Source organism: Erythrolamprus reginae, chromosome 2 (genome assembly GCF_031021105.1).
Source record: "Erythrolamprus reginae isolate rEryReg1 chromosome 2, rEryReg1.hap1, whole genome shotgun sequence".
Taxonomy (NCBI): domain Eukaryota; kingdom Metazoa; phylum Chordata; class Lepidosauria; order Squamata; family Dipsadidae; genus Erythrolamprus; species Erythrolamprus reginae.
The window spans coordinates 181,994,497-182,011,849 of NC_091951.1; the positions used below are offsets into that span (position 1 = coordinate 181,994,497).

Here is a 17,353-nt window from a genome sequence, read left to right on the forward strand (position 1 = left end):
AGCAGAGAGAAGGGAGATTACTATTATTATTTTTTTGCTGCAGCAGAAATGTAAGTTCCATTGTGAAATCCTGGTGGGGTTGAAGGGAGATTTGGCAAAGCTCAGAGAAGATCCTGGACCATGAACACTTGAGCCAGGATCAGGGAAGAGTCAGGCAGCATATCTGGCTTCCAAAAAAATCTACAAAAAGCTTTTTGTGCAACTCCCACATGCAAAACCTGGCAAAGAACTAGCAGGTTTAACAGCCTGCAAGTTTCTGTGTTGTAGACTGAATCCCCTCAAATATAATGTTCTCCCCGTGAAGGAAGGGCACTCTGAAATGGTTAGTTAATTAGGAGAGAGTGTATTGCACTGGCTACCAATTAGTCTCCGGTCACCAGGGCCGCCATCAGGAATTTTGGGGCCCCATACAGCCTAAGTATCTGCCCCCCCCCCCGCCATTTTAAAACTACTTTTTAAAAGTTTTTAAGAAGATGTTAGATAATCATCTGAAAATAGCTGTAAATAAAACCTGATGTTCCCAGAATTAACTTTATTCATAAGATTATGATAGCAACAACTTGACCTTAGTTTTACTGGAACTATAGAATAATCATATAATAACCGCTGATGTTACAGGCCGTATAACTATATAAAGAAGAAACTGTGAGGATAACAGTTCAAAAGGGACGGGGGTGGTGTTTGTTATGTTGTGTTGTTTTGTTTTGTTGCTTGTCTTATAAAATGCAAATACAAAATTTAAACAAACAAATAAGTATATTGTAAAATGATAGATTATGTACTATCTTATTTTTTTAATGTTTACATAATAACTACTTTTTAAAAAAAAAAATCATCTGTCTGAAGTAGTGTAGGATTCCTGTCTAAGCAGGGGATTGGACTAGAAGACCTCCAAGGTGCCTTCCCACTGTTATTCTATTCTAATTATCCAGGGGGTTGTGTAGTTATCAGTGGTATTAAAATAGGAGCTGTTAAAAAAAAACCCAAATACAATTTCATATTGCTTCACATCTCAATATCCTTTTCGATCTAGTTTTTACGCCCATCGGTGAACGCAGGTCTGAACGAGCCCGTGGTATCCAAGTTAATTTCAAAGTACACTGCTCAAAAAAAAGTGAAGGGAACACTTAAACAACACAATATAAACTCCAAGTTGTCAATCAGCGTTGCTTCCTAAGTGGACAGTTTGATTTCACAGAAGTTTTATTTACTTGGAGTTATATTGTGTTGTTTAAGTGTTTCCTTTATTTTTTTGAACAGTGTAGATCAGAGGTCCCCAAACTTTTTACTCAGGGGGCCAGTTCACTGTCCCTCAGACTGTTGGAGGGCCGGACTATTAAAAAAACGTGTGAACAAATCCCTATGTACACAGCACATACCTTATTTAAAGTAAAAAACAAAATGGGAACAAATACAATATTTAATATTTATTCTTCCTCTTTCTCTCTCTCTCCCTTTCTCTCTGTCCTTCTGTCTTTCTAATTCTCTCTCTCTCTTTCTCTCTGTCCTCTCTTTCTCTCTCTTCTTTCTCTCACTCACTCTCTTTCTATCTCTCCCTCTTTCTCTCTCCCTCTCTCTGTCTTCTCCTTTCTCTCTCTCTCCCTTTCTATCTCTCTTCTTCCTTTCTCTCTCCCTCTCTATCTTTCCCTCTTTCTCTCCCCCCTCTCTCTTTCTTTCTCTCTCTCTTCTCTTTCTCTCACTCACTCTCTTTCTATTTCTCCCTCTTTCTCTCTACCTTTCTTTCTCTTTCTCTCTCTCCCCCTTTCTCTGTCCCTCTCTTTCTTTCTCTCTGTTCTTCTCTTTCTTTCTCTCTGTCCCTCTTTCTTTCTCTCTGTCCCTCTCTTTCTTTCTCTCTGTCCCTCTCTTTCTTTCTCTCTGTCCCTCTTTCTTTCTCTCTGTCCCTCTCTTTCTTTCTCTCTGTCCCTCTCTTTCTTTCTCTCTGTCCCTCTTTCTTTCTCTCTGTCCCTCTCTTTCTTTCTCTCTGTCCCTCTCTTTCTTTCTCTCTGTCCCTCTCTTTCTTTCTCTCTGTCCCTCTTTCTTTCTCTCTCTTATCTCTCCTTCTCTCACTCACTCTCTTTGTATCTCTCTCTTTCTCTCTCTCCTTCTCTATCTCTCCCTCTTTCTCTCTCCCCCTTTCTATCTCTCCTCTTCCTTTCTCTCTTTCTCTTTCTCTCTCCCTTATTTTTTCTGTTTTTCTGCTGTGGGCGGAGAGCGTGCGGCCCAGACCCTGAGCAGAAAGGGGCCTCCGTGGCTCCCGAGTGGCGGCCGAGACCCGCTGGGCAATCTGCCAGGCGCTTTAGGGCCCCTCAAACCCTGACGACCTCACCCCCGGGGCCCTCCGCCGCCCCTGGATCCTGGCCGGGACAGGGCAGCTTCCTCTGACAGGCGCTGCGCGGGGCCGAGGGGGCTTCAAAACTGGCCAGGGGGGCTCAGGCCGCCCGAAGTGTCCCGCCGAGGGCTTCGAAGGGCAAGAAAGGGGGACCTCGCTTCTGTCCCACTTTAAGGGCCTTTTTCCGAACAGTTCCCCACTCTCTCCGTGCAGGCGAGCAAAGCAAATTTCTGTTTGGGCAGCAAAATGTAGAGTTTCGCCTGACCAGGTCGTGGAAACCTGGGGGGAGGGCATGGGCTGCCGGGGGGGGGGCTTCCAGCCCAAAGGCCTCAGCCGTGTCTGTAGGAACCCCCCGCCCTGCCCAAAGGTCCCGGGGACGAAAGAGACTCTCTAGTTTTCAGGCCCAAAACATCCAGGTGGGGTGACCTTCATGTCTCCCCCCCCAGCGCCCACGGGTCAGACCCCCACCCAGCCCCTACTTTCCGCTCCCTCTTGCCTGCTCAGGTTGCTGCACCGAGGCGCCCCCGCCCCAGCCCCCTCCTCAGTTAGCCTGCCTTCTCCGCGGTCTTCCGTGGCGGCTTTTCGGGCGGAGGGGGCCTGGCTCCGTGGCGGGTCCGAGCCCCCCCGGCCTCCCCCGCCCGGGGCATTTCCTCTCGGCATCAAGGAGGCACAGCGGCAGGCGGAGAGAGGGAAGGGGGGCAGCGGCGTCCCTCCTGGCCTTGGCTGGCCGCCCGACCCTCCCCACCTCCTGCAAATGCGGCGGGCGGCGGCGGGAGAGCGAGGAGCCGGCTCTGGCGGGCGCGGGGCTTGGCTGGCTGGCTGGCGGGGGGAGCGCCGCTGGTGGTGCGGAGGGAGACCCTCCTCCGGGAGGGAGGAGACCAGGCAGCAGCTAGCCAGCCAGCCGGCGGGATGGCGCTTCCAAGTTCGCAGCCAAACTTTGCACAGGTGGCGGCCGGCCGAAAGGAACGCTAGAGCGGGCGCACCTCCAGCCGCAGCAGCTGGGCTCAGCAGGAGAAGCGCCCCCCCCCATTATTCAATTTCCCTGGGGCCCGGTACGCCCCTCCCAGTAATACCCGTCTATCGGCGGCCCTGCCGGTCACAATTCAAGGTGTTGGTTATTACCTTTAAAGCTCTACATGGCCAAGGCCATGACTATCTATGGGACCGTCTCCTGCTGTATATCTCCCAGAGACCAATAAGATCACACAGAGTTGGCCTGTGGTTCTGTCAACTAAGCAATGCAGGTTGGCAGGACCGTGTGGGAGGGCCTTCTCTGTGGCTGCCCCGGTTCTATGAAACCAACTCTCCCCCGATGTCTGTACTACTCCTACCCTACTGGCCTGTCAAAAGGCTACGAAGACCTGGCTTTGCCGGCAGGGCCATGAACTGTCATTTGTCATGGCCAAATTATATTAAATGTTATGTATGTGTGTCGTGTGATTGATTGAGTTCTGGGTTTTTTAAAATTGGGATTACAGTTTTAGGGTTTTTTTTCATATTTGACTTCTATTTTAATGTATTTGTATTTTTTTTTTGTAAGCCACCCTGAGACCTTTGGGATTAGGCGGCATAGAAGTAGAATAAAACAAGAAACAAACAAACAAACAAACAAATAAATAAATATTGCCATTCTGTGCATGAATGATACTTGGTTTGAGCCAGGGGTGAAATGCTACCATTCGGCCTGCTACGGGCATACCGCTAGCAGCAGCCACCGGTGGCTTGGACAGCCATTAGCGGTGGCAGCACGAGGCTCTGCCTACCCACCTGGATGCCACTGTTTTCTTGTTTTTAACCTTCTGTGCCTGCGTAAAGCTTTCTTCACATGCACATAGGGTGAAAAAGTATGTGCGATGGTGACACGTACACACACAAACTGCACGCTTCTGAGCCAGTAGGGAAAATAAGTAGATTTCACTGCTGGTTTCACCTGCCGTCTTATGGAAGAAGGTGAAGGCATGAGAGAGCTCTAAGAGGAGAGAGAAATTTGGAAGCATCCTAGAGGAAGACTTATTGCATAGCCGTTTGTTATTGGTCTTTAGAAAGCTATCTGGCACTGGGGAGGAGGAGGAGGAGGAGGAATAAGCTGATGAAAACTTTTATGCTTAGAAATAAAAATATGGCATGAGTGGGGGAGATAATTTAATTTGTTTAACTATTTGAGTACAGCAAATAAATCTGTGACACTGTTTTACTTGATGACACTTGCCAATCCTTTTGGAATAATTTGTATGGCTAGAATGATGAAAATTTTACATCTGTTTGTGATAATGCCAGGAAATATCTCGAGTGGATAAATTTAGCGCCACCTTGATCCAGCCACTAAAGGATGAATGTTTTTTAAATGGGTTTTAGATTATTTTATGCTGCTTTTATATGTTGTGTAGCCTACGAGTACAGTGATACCTCGTCTTACGAACCCCTCTTCATACAAACTTTTTGTGATACGAACCCAGTGTTTAAGATTTTTTTGCCTCTTCTTCTTCCGAACTATTTTCATCTTACGAACCCGAGCTACTGCCCCGAGTCTGCGGAGAGGGGCGGCATACAAATCTAAACAAACAAACAAACAAACAAACAAACTACTGCCCGCTGGGATGTCCCGAAGCGCTGGGATTTCCCTGGGAATCCTCGCCTCCGAACTTCCATTGCCAGCCAAAGTGCCTGTTCTTGCATTGCTGGGATTTCCCTGAAGCTCCCTCTGCTGGGATTCCTTCATTTTTGCCAGCGCTGCTTTGAATTCCAGCGACAAACTCCCGCCTTCCAAACTGCATGGGGGAAATGAGCAGAGTGGAGGGGGAACAAAAATGGGAAGCAAAGACTCATGTTGCTCAAGAGAGGAGAAAGATGTGGGGGAGATGAGTGTGGGGGGGCAAAAACGGGAGGCAGGGACTCATGGAGCTCAAGAGAGCCTCTTTTCGCCTTGCTTCGTTGGGACTGCCACCTCTTGCCACCTCTCGCTGTCCCTCCCCCCAATCTGTTCACCTCAGCTTCGTCTGCCTGCCGCATTTTTTTTTTTAAAGCCTTAATGTTTTGGATTTTTCTAACGGGCTTGCACGCATTATTCACTTTTCCATTGATTCCTATCGGAAACATTGTTCCATCTTACAAACTTTTCACTTTACGAACCTCCTCACAGAACCAATTAAGTTCGTGAGACGAGGTATTACTGTGTGTGTAAGTAAGTAAGTAAGTAAGTAAGTAAGTAAGTAAGTAAGTAAGTAAGTAAGTAAGTATGTATGTAAGTAGACAGGCAATATTGGTGTAGGGATTATGTACTTAAATGACCTTAAACAAAACCAGGCAATATACGCCATACAAAATAGCCTCCTGTAATTTAATTTATTTAATTTATTTAATTAGATTTCTATGCCGCCCTTCTCAACTGACTCAATTGAAGACCGAGAAGTGGCTGGAATACAGGTTTCTGCTTTTGTCCCCACAATCCTATCAATTTCTAGAAGGTGCAACTGGCCAGGGCAGGCTTTTCCATCTGGTGACTTCCCAATCTATAAAAATGAATTATTTCAGAATGTTTACCTCCCAATTATGCTAGGAGTTGTCATTATTATTATTTATTATTATTTATTAGATTTGTATGCCGCCCCTCTCCGTAGAGTAGCTGTCATATAGAGAGGCAGGATAAGAATGATACAAACTCAGTTTTAAATACCATCTCACCTAAAGTGGCCTAATTACATTGAGTGCACTAAACCATGATTTAATTACTTTTTACTGAATAAGCCATACTGGGTGGTTTTATAAAGGTAAAGATTTCCCTGTCCAGTCCTATCTGACTTTAAGGCAGTGTTTCCCAACCTTGGCAACTTGAAACTATTTGGACTTCAACTCCCAGAATTCCCCAGCCAGCGAACGCCAAGGTTGGGAAACACTGCTTTAGGGCACTGTTCTTGTCTCTGTTTCTTGGCCAACAATATGCTAATCCCTAAAGCAAGATTTCCATATTGTATGAATAACAGCAAATGCCCCACATCATGGCTTAGTCAGATCTCCAGTTCCATCTCTTTTTGGTTGAACTTCCTGCAGACATTAACAATACAGTGTGCATCTCAATGGCCTGCATTTGAAGGAAAATTCTTGAGGCCAGCTTAAATGCCTAGAATCCAAGAACATTTTCTCAGAAAATGAAAACTGTTAATTTAGCCATCAAACATTTAGAAAGCCAAGACATTCTCATAAACCAGGAAAAGATTCTGGGTGATGAGCAGAGCTCTAGGAAATCAAAAGTAAATAATTCCTAAAAAAGAAAAAAAATGTTGGTGAAATAACTGCCCTTTTGTCCTTACAACACCCCATTGATTTCGTAGTAATCCTGCCCCATTACGTCAATGGCCTCAGTAGCTTCATGAGCAGATGATGTGTTTTATCCTATGAAATGCTTGGTTGCTCTGTCAAATTGTAATGTACTTTAATTTGCATAAATCTATAAAGAGACTGTAAGCTAACCAGTTGTTAGGAAATTCTTTCCTGCTTCCCGTTATCAGTAACTGTCAATAAATCAAGTTGTGCTTTTACAGAAATGTACTCATCTGAACTGGATGAAAATGTACTCATCGGAAGTTGAAAAAGGGAGAGAGAAAAATCTTAATCTTCGTTTATCGTCCCTGTCATTGTCTTTTTATTCTCTTATTCCTGTTCTTGTTTTTGTTTGACAAATTCTAACAAACAAACAATGTCATGTTTTACATATCTGATTAGATGTATAGGTAGTCCTTATGGCTATATCACCGCTCTAAACTCGACTGCAGGAAATACCACTTTAGTAGCCCAGTAGTTGATGCGTGGAACTCACTACCAGGCTCTGTAGTAACATCACCTAACCGCCAAAACTTTATCTTTAGACTATCTACTCTTGACCTCTCCTGGTTCCTAAGAGGTCAGTAAAGGGAGTGCATTAATGCACCAGAGTGCCTTCCGCCCCCTGGTCTAATGTTTCTTTCCCCCCCTTTTTTTCCTAGTATCGTTTATATAAATATTATTATTTTCTTGACAAAACAAACAAACAAACAAATCGCTGGGCCTGTAATTGTAAGTCGTGATAGTCAGGGAGAAAATACTCCCAAGGAAGAAGAGGTAACTAAGAAAATATTAAATTGCGCAGATGGATATGATGACAAGATGGTTAAATAATCAAGAGGAACCAGAATTTTATATCATTTGGAATAAGGTATATATATGGATAAACAAAAATAAAAATAAAATGTAAACACCATGGAAAACTATAAATATACTAAAATGATTTTTTTCTTTTCCTTTTAAAAATTCTTTTTATTGTAAGGTTTGAACAAAATTCTTCTTTTCATTCAAATTAGTATGTTGATTTAAGGTATTAATAGTGTATTCTTTTTCTGTAAAAAAATAGACTTCTAGGATAAGAGGGGAAACTGCAACCCCAACTATATGTTAAATGTTTGTATGTCTGTCTGTCGATTTTTATGAAAAATCAATAAAGTTTATTAAAAAAACCCAAATAGTTGGAGTAAGTCGTGATAGTCACCAAGTGACCAACAACAACAACAACAACAACAGAGTTGGAAGGGACCTTGGAGGTCCTCCAGTCCAGCCCCCTCCTTGGGCAGGAGAACCTACACTACTTCCGACAAATGGCTATCCACCTCTTCTTAAAAACCTCCAGTAAATGTGGGCGAATTGCTGAGCATCCAAAATGCAGTCACATGGTAAGGGGGGGAGTGGCCATTGGAACGGAGAATCCAGGACGTAAGTACTTTTCCCAGGATCCATTATATGTTTGAATGGTTTGTTATGCAACCAGTTGTATGTTGAAGGCTTCCTGTAGAAATCCATGTTTGTAACTCCAGCATTTTGAAGGACGTTATGTGTCACTAGATATTTACTGTTCTTAGAAACATAGAAACATAGAAGATTGACGGCAGAAAAAGACCTCATGGTCCATCTAGTCTGCCCTTATACTATTTCCTGTATTTTATCTTAGGATGGATATATGTTTATCCCAGGCATGTTTAAATTCAGTGACTGTGGATTTACCAACCATGTCTGCTGGAAGTTTGTTCCAAGGATCTACTACTCTTTCAGTGAAATAATATTTTCTCATGTTGCTTTTGATCTTTCCCCCAACTAACCTCAGATTGTGTCCCCTTGTTCTTGTGTTCACTTTCCTATTAAAAACACTTCCCTCCTGGACCTTACTTAACTCTTTAACATACTTAAATGTTTCGATCATGTCCCCCCTTTCCCTTCTGTCCTCCAGACTATACAGATTGAGTTCATTAAGTCTTTCCTGATACGTTTTATGCTTAAGACCTTCCACCATTCTTGTAGCCCGTCTTTGGACCCGTTCAATTTTGTCAATAGGTTTTTGTAGTTGAGGTTTCCAGAACTGAACACAGTTCAGTTATTTCAGAATGGCCTCTGAGTGGAGAGCCAAGCAGAACAGATAGTTCTTGAGTTATGGTCGTAACAGAGCCTCCCATTATGATTGCAAGCATGACAGCACTAGGTGAGGCACCCAGCTGATTGCTTTGCATAATGATTCCCTGTCTCCCTCAGGAGGACATTAAAGGCTATGCAGGTCATTAAGTGGGACAGAGTTGCACATGTGAAGCGAACAATGACAATCTTTCCGAAGCAAAAATGTTGAGAGACCATGCTAGGACTTTTCTAAAAACTTTTTTGTTGTTTGACTGACTGCCTTTAGAACTTAGGTAGGACTCTAAAGGCAAGTAAACCAAGATTGCACGTTTTAAACTATTCAGATTATTTAAAAATGGCGCTGTGAAGTGTTTGTACACTAGAGCCATCAGCAAAATTCATAATTTATTGTATTGAGGATTACATAATCACAGAGCTAAGCCATATCTATTCCTGGCCACAAGAGGGCACCAGCAGTTCATGTACTGTACAATATGAAGCTTTATTTATTAATTTTTTTACAGCTTACTGAATGGGTAATAAAGACCTGGTGGTGTGTATGTGTGTATTAAGTTTGATATATACGGGTACTTCAATAGTAACTAGGCCTTCATGCCACATTGACAATAGAAAATGTTTCTCCCAGATACAGTTTGACATTAATCTGAATTAAGGTTCTTTAATAATCCTGTGGTTTTACAAAATTGTGGTTTGTGCTTCTGGAAAAAAGCATAAGAAGAAAAAGAAAAGAAATGAGACTAAAATAGTAGGATAATGTTGTTGTTAGAGGTTTTGTAGGGGGTTATTTTAATTTAGGGTTTATAATGGGGTTTTATAACTATTATTAATATTTGGCTTCTTTTTATTATTGTATTGTTTGTATAGAAACATAGAAGATTGACGGCAGAAAAAGACCTCATGGTCCATCTAGTCTGCCTTTATACTATTTTCTGTATTTTATCTTAGGATGGATATGTGTTTATCCCAGGCATGTTTAAATTCAGTTACTGTGGATTTACCAACCACGTCTGCTGGAAATTTGTTCTAAGCATCTACTACTCTTTCAGTAAAATAATATTTTCTCACATTGCTTCTGATCTTTCCCCCAATTAACCTCAGATTGTGCCCCCTTGTCCTTGTGTTCACTTTCCTATTAAAAACACATTGTTGTAAGCCGCCTTGGGCGGCATAGAAGTCGGCATAGAAGTCGAATAAATTTTAAAATGTCAATCTTGAACACCAATGCTGTCTTATGGCTTCAGTTAGTTTTTAGATGTATCACCAGACTAGACGGTCTGAGAAGGTGGAAGTTTTAAAGGAGTTACTGTCTTCAGAATCAAGCTTTTCCACCACAACAGCAAGTGATTCTGTATTGTCTACTGTTTCGAGAAGGTAAGGTGCCCAAAGCCACCTAAATGTTAGGGGATGGATGATGCAGTCTTCCTTCCTTCCTTCCTTCCTTCCTTCCTTCCTTCCTTCCTTCCTTCCTTCCTTCCTTCCTTCCTTCTTTCCCTCCCTCCTTCCCTCCCTCCTTCCTTCCTTCTTTCCTTCCTTCCTCCCTCCCTTCCTTCCCTCCCTCCCCCTCCTTCCTTTTTTCTCTCCCTCCCTCCTTCCTTCTTTCCCTCCCTCCCTCCTTCCTTCCTTCCTTCCTTCCTAACTGAGAGCGTTTGCTTTCTTGCTCACTGTTTTCCCCACTCCATATCTGGCAAAAGACTGCAAAGATAAGTCTTTGAGGATTTCCCGCTACTTAAAAAGCAGAATAGAATAATATAGTTAGAAGGGACCTTGCAGGTCTTAAGGTAGTACAATCCTCTACTCAAGCAGGAGACCTTATACTATTTCAGACAAGGGGTTGTAATGCTGCACCCACAATTTCTGAAATAATTGTTCTCTCAGGAAATTTCTCCTTAATTCTAGGTTGGCTCTCTCTGTGATTACTTTCTATCCATTGCTTCTTGTTCTGCCTGAAGATGTTTCGGAGAATAGATGACTCCCTCTTCGTTGTGGAAACTCCTTAGCTATTGGAACATTGCTATCATGTCTTCCCCAGTCTTTCTTTTCATTAAACTACTGTAGACTTACCCAATCCCTTCAACCATTTTTCATAGGTTTTAGCCTTGAGTCTCCTAACAACTTGTGTTGCGCTTCTTGCACTCTTTCTAAAGTCTTAAGAACTTTGTAATATTGTGATGGCCAAACTTGAATGCAGTCATTCCGAGTGTGGCCTTACAAAAACATTATAAAGTATTACTAACGCTTCACATGACCTTGTTTCTGTCCCTCTGTTACTGCAGCCTAGAACCACTTTGCTTTTTTGGTGGCCGGAGCGCACTTATATTTAAGTGATCACCCACCGGGGCTGCAAGATCTCTCTCACAGTTACTACTACTCAGGGGTGGATTTTGTTATGTTGGCAAGTTGTTAAAATAAATGTGATTGCTGATTGGATCAGGCGCGACCAATAAGAAGCCCGCAGGCGCAACCAATAGGAAGCGTCGGCACGAAGCCTGAAACATTGTCACCAATCCCCAGCGCTGGTAACAAAAGTATAAAAGGTGCGGCTTTGGCCGCTTTTCCTCTAAGTCACTACCTGCCTGCGAGCTGGTCACTTTTAATGTTCCTGATTACTAAATAAAGAGCTGTTAACCCTTTCCTCGACCTCCAGCCTCTGATTTAACAGTGGCCTTCGCATCCAGAGATGGCTTCGGCAATGCCTCACGCTTTGCCTTTCTTCAACCCCGATGAGGATACGTGGACATCATACATGTCCAAATTTCGCATCTTCCTCCAAGCAAGCACTCTAGACCAGTGTTTCCCAACCTTTTTTGAGCCGCGGCACATTATTCATATTTTCAAAATCCTGGGGAACACTGAACGGGGGTGGGGGTGGGGTGGCGGCTAAAGAAAAGTTTTGACAAAAAAAAATCTTCCTCCATTTCGCTCTATTTCTCCCTCACTCTTTCTCTCTCTTCCTTCCTTCCCTTCTTTCTCTCTCTCCATCCCTCTTTCTTTCTTCCTCTCTTTTTTGCTCTCTTTCTCTCTCCCTCCTTCCCTCCCTATATGTCTTTCTCTCTCCCTTGCTCTCTGCCTCTCTTGCTATCTCTTTCATTCTCTCTTTCTCTCTCTCTCTCTCTTTCTCTCTCTCTTGCTATCTCTTTCTCTCTCTCTCTGTCTCTCTTTCTCTGTCTCTCTTTCTCTCTTGCTAGCTCTCTTTCTTTCTCTCTTTCTCTTTCTCTGTCTCTCTCTCTCTGCCTCTCTTGCTATGTCTCTCTTGCTCTCTCTCTCTCTCTGCCTCTCTTGCTATGTCTCTCTTGCTCTCTCTCTCTTTCTCTCTCTTCCTTTCTTCTCTGCGGAGGCCGGCGAAGGTTTTTCTTATTTTAAATGTTCCGGGTGGCAGGGGCACGCACACACACCCGACATTCCAAATCCTGCCTCAGCTGTGAGAAGAACGCCTGCCCCGCCTGTCCTGCAGCCCTTTTGCTGACAGCCTGGGACAAAAGCGCTCGGTGAAGGGACTGCAAGAGGGACCGGGCGGGCGTTAGCAGCCGGATGAGGAGGACGAGAAGCCACCCCCAATCCCCCCCTTCCCTGGGTGCCTTCCAAAGGCCCCTGGAAAAAGGCAGGAGGTAGCAACGAGGCGCGAGGAAAAGCAGGCAGCTTGGCGGAGGGGAAGCGCTGAGGGGCTCTCCTCCTTCCCCACCCCCGCGCTTCTCTCCCGCCCTGGCTTTTGCTTCACCCGCAGATTTCCCCGCAGTTCAAAAGGAGGCAAGAGGTGGCCTGGATGAAATTGCGGGGAAATCATGGGGCGAAGCGAAAGCCAGGGCGGGAGAGAAGCGCGGGGGTGGGGAAGGAGGAGAGCCCCTCAGCGCTTCCCCTCCGCCAAGCTGCCTGCTTGTCCTCGCGCCTCGTTGCTACCTCATGCTGCTCCCACCATGGCTGCGTGCGGTTCCGGTGCCCCTGGCTGAAGGTCGTCCTGTGGCTGGTCTTGGGCTTTACAGTTGCTTCCTGGTTCCCTCTCCTCCCTCCGCCTGTGTCTACCGCCAGCGCCTCATTCCTCGGAGCTGCCGCTTCCTTCCAGGCAGCCCAGCCACGCTGCCGTAGAAAGTGCAGAGGTTATTGCCGCCACCTCTGCCTCCACTCAGGGAGCCACCGTGGTTGAGCTGAGCGAGAGGAAAAGGCGTGGTGACCACGGTGGCTCCCTGAGTGGAAGCAGAAGCGGTGGCAATAACCTCTGTGCTTTCTATGGCAGCGTGGCTGAGCTGGACGGAGGGAAGCGGCAGCTCCCACTCGAGGAACCCACGGCAACGGGAGACGGCTTGGTGGGAGGCGACGGCGGGAGACACAGGCGGTGGGAGGAGAGAGAACCAGGAAGCGACTGTGAAGCCCAAGACCATCCACAGGACGACACTCAGGCAGGGGCGCCAGCAGCGCCCCGCCCAGCTGGAACTTCTCGAGGCACACCTGGCCATGTCTCGCGGCACACTACTGTGCCGCGGCACACCAGTTGGGAAACGCTGCTCTAGACGATGCATCGGAAAACAGAAAACGAGCTATATTCCTCCATTATTGCGGTCCAGTGATCTACAACCTAGCCACCACGCTCGCAGATGAAGAATCCATCGAGAGCATCTCCTGGATGGCTCTGCAGGAAAAGCTCGCAAACCATTTCCAGCCAACGACTCCTGCCCGTATCAGCCGAAACAAATTCTCCCAGTTGAAGCAGGCTGAAGGCGAGTCGATCAATGACTTTGTCACCCGACTACAAGCCTTACTAGCAAAATGCAAATACAAAAACCCAGAGGAACAACTAATTGACCGTCTAATCTTCAGTATGAGCAACTGAAATCTACAAAAGAAATATCTCAACAGATTCTACTTATGTTCCCCACTGGTTCGCATTGCGATGAAAGTGCACATTTTACGCATGTCCTGGAAATTACCTCTGCAGATGCACTGTACTTAAAAAAAATTGTCTGCTCATGCGCAGGAGCAAAAAAAAAGGAGATAGCAGCACCTATCTGCAAGAACTGACTTGAACTGGGGCGTGAACTGAACTGGGGCTTCCAGGCCTGGGTGGCTGCTGGTTCCAGTGACCCAGGTCACCAAGTTACTAACGGTTCCACAGTACCACTCCAAACTAGCAGGAACCCACCTCAGCTACTACTGAGACAGGTGCCACCTATTTTTCTCATAATTGAATTTTGTTGTGTTAGAAAAATATGGGCAGATCCAGATTCAGGCTAAAGAAAAAATATGTCAAACTTAGAAACATTTCTCTGAGATCCCATTTTCAGGAGCTCATTTTGAATCTACGCCGCCCTCCCTGTATGGGCTCACCTGTGCCAATTTCACCCGAGAGATGCTGATAACCCTTTTAGCTTGCTGGAGATTCTCTTGTTTCAAACCAAGTAGGGCCAATTAGAGTGGACTTGACTGCTTGACATACCTAATGGGTTGGTTTTTGCTGTGCGGAAGTTCTTATCCCTGAGGAATAGACGTTTTCATTTTCAATTCCTCCTCTTGGCTTCCAACTGAATGATGGGCTCCTTTTATTTATTTATTTATTTAACTGCCTGAGAAATGTTAGGCATAACACTGTAATGAGGGCAGGCAACTGTTTCCCCCCTCCTAAATGGTGTTTGTGTTTGTTTGTTTTTGTAATGATGGTCCTCCATACTCTGGGGTGATTTAATGAATAATTAAACTTTAATGGATTGCTGGGTAGGAATGATTAGGATGGCAAATCAAGTTATACTAAAATTAGAAAAGAGGAGGAAGAGGAAGCTGTAGTGATTGCCAAAACTAGTTGTTCACATTTTCAAATTAAAACAATGTTAGGGTTATGATGCTGTCCAAAATCTACACAGGCCTACCGATTGATCTACATAGGTAGAACAACTAATATAAAGAAGTAGATTCTAGAGTTAAATTGGATGAAGCAGAAGTTTATAGAACAGACATCCCTCATAGGAATGTCTATTTAAATAAGGTAGTCTTTGTCAATCTCCTGTCTTGAATTAGAATGTCAGTCTTCCCCAGTCAACACAATCTACTATATGTAAAAAGCATGAGTTGCAGAGAAGTCTAAGGAGAAGAGGGAGGAAGAGGGAGATTGTGATGCCGCTGTATAGAGCACTGGTGAGACCACCTTTGGAATACTGTGTTCAAGTTCTGGAGACCTCACCTACAAAAATATATTGATAAAATTGAACAAGTCCAAAGACGGGCTACAAAAACGGTGGAAGGTCTTAAGCATAAAACGTATCAGGAAAGACTTAATGAACTTAAATCTGTATAGTCTGGAGGACAGAAGGGAAAGCGGGGACATGATCAAAACATTTAAATATGTTAAAAGGTTAAATAAGGTTCAGGAGGGAAGTGTTTTTAATAGGAAAGTGAACACAAGAACAAGGGGGCACAATCTGAGGTTAGTTGGGGGAAAGATCAGAAGTAACGTGAGAAAATATTATTTTACTGAACAAACTTCCAGCAGACCTGGTTGGTAAATCCACAGTAACTGAATTTAAACATGCCTGGGATAAACATATATCCATCCTAAGATAAAATACAGGAAATAGTATAAGGGCAGACTAGATGGACCATGAGGTATTTTTCTGCCGTCAATCTTCTATGTTTCTGTAAATAAATAAATGAAGCACAATGGCTTTGATTTATTAAGCAAGAGAGAATAAATAGGAGAGGAAGTAAATAATAGCATTAAAAATTAATTGGAGAATGAAACAATCTGTGTAAACCGGCTGACGAAGTTAGACAAAGGAGGCAGCATGAGATTAATGACATATACCGAGAGTAATAGATATGAAACTAAGTAGTATTAATGATATTTGGTAGATGATATTTATTTACTAAGTTGACCTATATGATGTATGTTTTTTGTGGGGAGAAAAATAATAAGAAAAAATTCTTGCAAGTAAAATTATCCACTCTGGGAAAGATTTAGAGGGCATAAAAGGAAGTAAGAAAGAAGGAGAGAAAGCGAGAGGGAATAGAAGGGGAGGTAGAAAAGGAAGAAGGAAAGATGAGGAAGGAGAGAGAATGGAAGGAGAGGCAGAGAAGGAAGGAGGAAGGAGGAGGAAATGATAGTAGGAAAGGGGAGAGAAAGTGTAAGAAAGTAAGTACTAGAGGTGGAATAGCCACCTGAGATCAAAAGGAGGGAGTGGGGAGAAGGAAGATTGAGATGGTTTGAAATAGTAAAATTAAAATTGGAATGTAATTTAGAATAGAATAGAATTTTATTGGCCATGTCTAATTGGACAAACAAGGAATTTTTCTTGGTGCATATGCTCTCAGCGTACATTTAGATTGTTGTCTTATTGTTTTTAAGCGACAATATACATATATTGATTTCTATTGAAGGTATTTGTGATGTATGTTATCTATGTTTTTGATGTGCAGGGGAAAAAAACCCCCTTTCATTGGAATGACTGAACTATGCAGCAGGGAGGCTGGGGTGGAGATAACTCTGCCATATTAACCTGGTTGGATTGAATTTTAATTTATTTGACTTCTATGCTGCCCAATCCCGTAGGACTCAGGGCGTCTTACCACAATATAAAACACAATTAAACACAATTAAACAGGATATTCAAACACATGTAATAAAATACATAACTGAAATCCTTGTGCTCTCTGGACAACTTAGTGCAGCTGTGTTAGTCCTTCAAAGTGGTCCAGATCACAACTGGGTTTGCAAGAGAACTGAAGTAATACTAAACTTGGCCAGGCCATGTAAATGTGACCCAGGTTAGTCCAAAATGTCTAGTTGATTCAGTTCTTCAGCTGAATCCATTTTGTTATGTGGGCAGAGGGCGGGTGGAGAAAACTTCATGAGAAACGGAAGATATTTAACTGTTACCCTTATTTGGGGTACGTCCTCAATATTTATCTGCCAATGCATCTTTCTAAGATATTAACCGTTGTAAGATAGTTATAATTACAGAGCACAGCTGAATTTCATCTTTATTTAATGGTTTTGTAAGGCTGCCCACTTGTCAATGAGTTTGGGCAGTTTATACAACAAAGCAATAAAAAAACCCAAGCTAGCCTGCCATATAGAGAGGAACAAATCAGATGGATTATACCATTGCTGGTGCTTAGTAGAGTCGCACAGAATTCTAACCCTGAGCTTAGTACTATTGCTCCATTGTAATGTCAACAAGGCTTTTGCCTTGATCCTTAAAATAACCGTGCCTATAGGTTGTACAAGAGGTGTCAAGCCCAACACCTCTTTTTAAAAAGTTGGTTCAAAGAAAGATGTCTGTGCATGTGCAAAATGCTTTCTCCAAATACAGCTCCTCCATTTTATCTGTAGATTCTCTCTCTCTCATTTTACGTGCCTGTTTCAACATATATCTTTAATCATCATGTGTGGACAAATGAAGGCATGATCTGCCCTTGGCTTGCATGTTGACTGCAGCTGAACTTCCATCGTGCTCTACTCAGGGAGCCAAGACCCATGTGGCTGCAAGCCTAATTATTTTTGGCAACTGCCGCCCTACAGCTGGAGCTCTTCACCAACTACCAAATCAGTTAGGATAGTGGTAGGTTCTTTCTGCACTAGGAACTGGATGGCAGCTGTTGCAATCTAGGTGC

At 43.8% G+C, this 17,353-nt stretch overlaps 1 long non-coding RNA gene across 1 annotated transcript in view; it reads left to right on the forward strand.

The window, feature by feature from the left end:
• Positions 1–17,353, forward strand: part of LOC139161492 (uncharacterized) — a 101,229-nt gene that overhangs the window by 41,689 nt on the left and 42,187 nt on the right. The window lies entirely within an intron of this gene.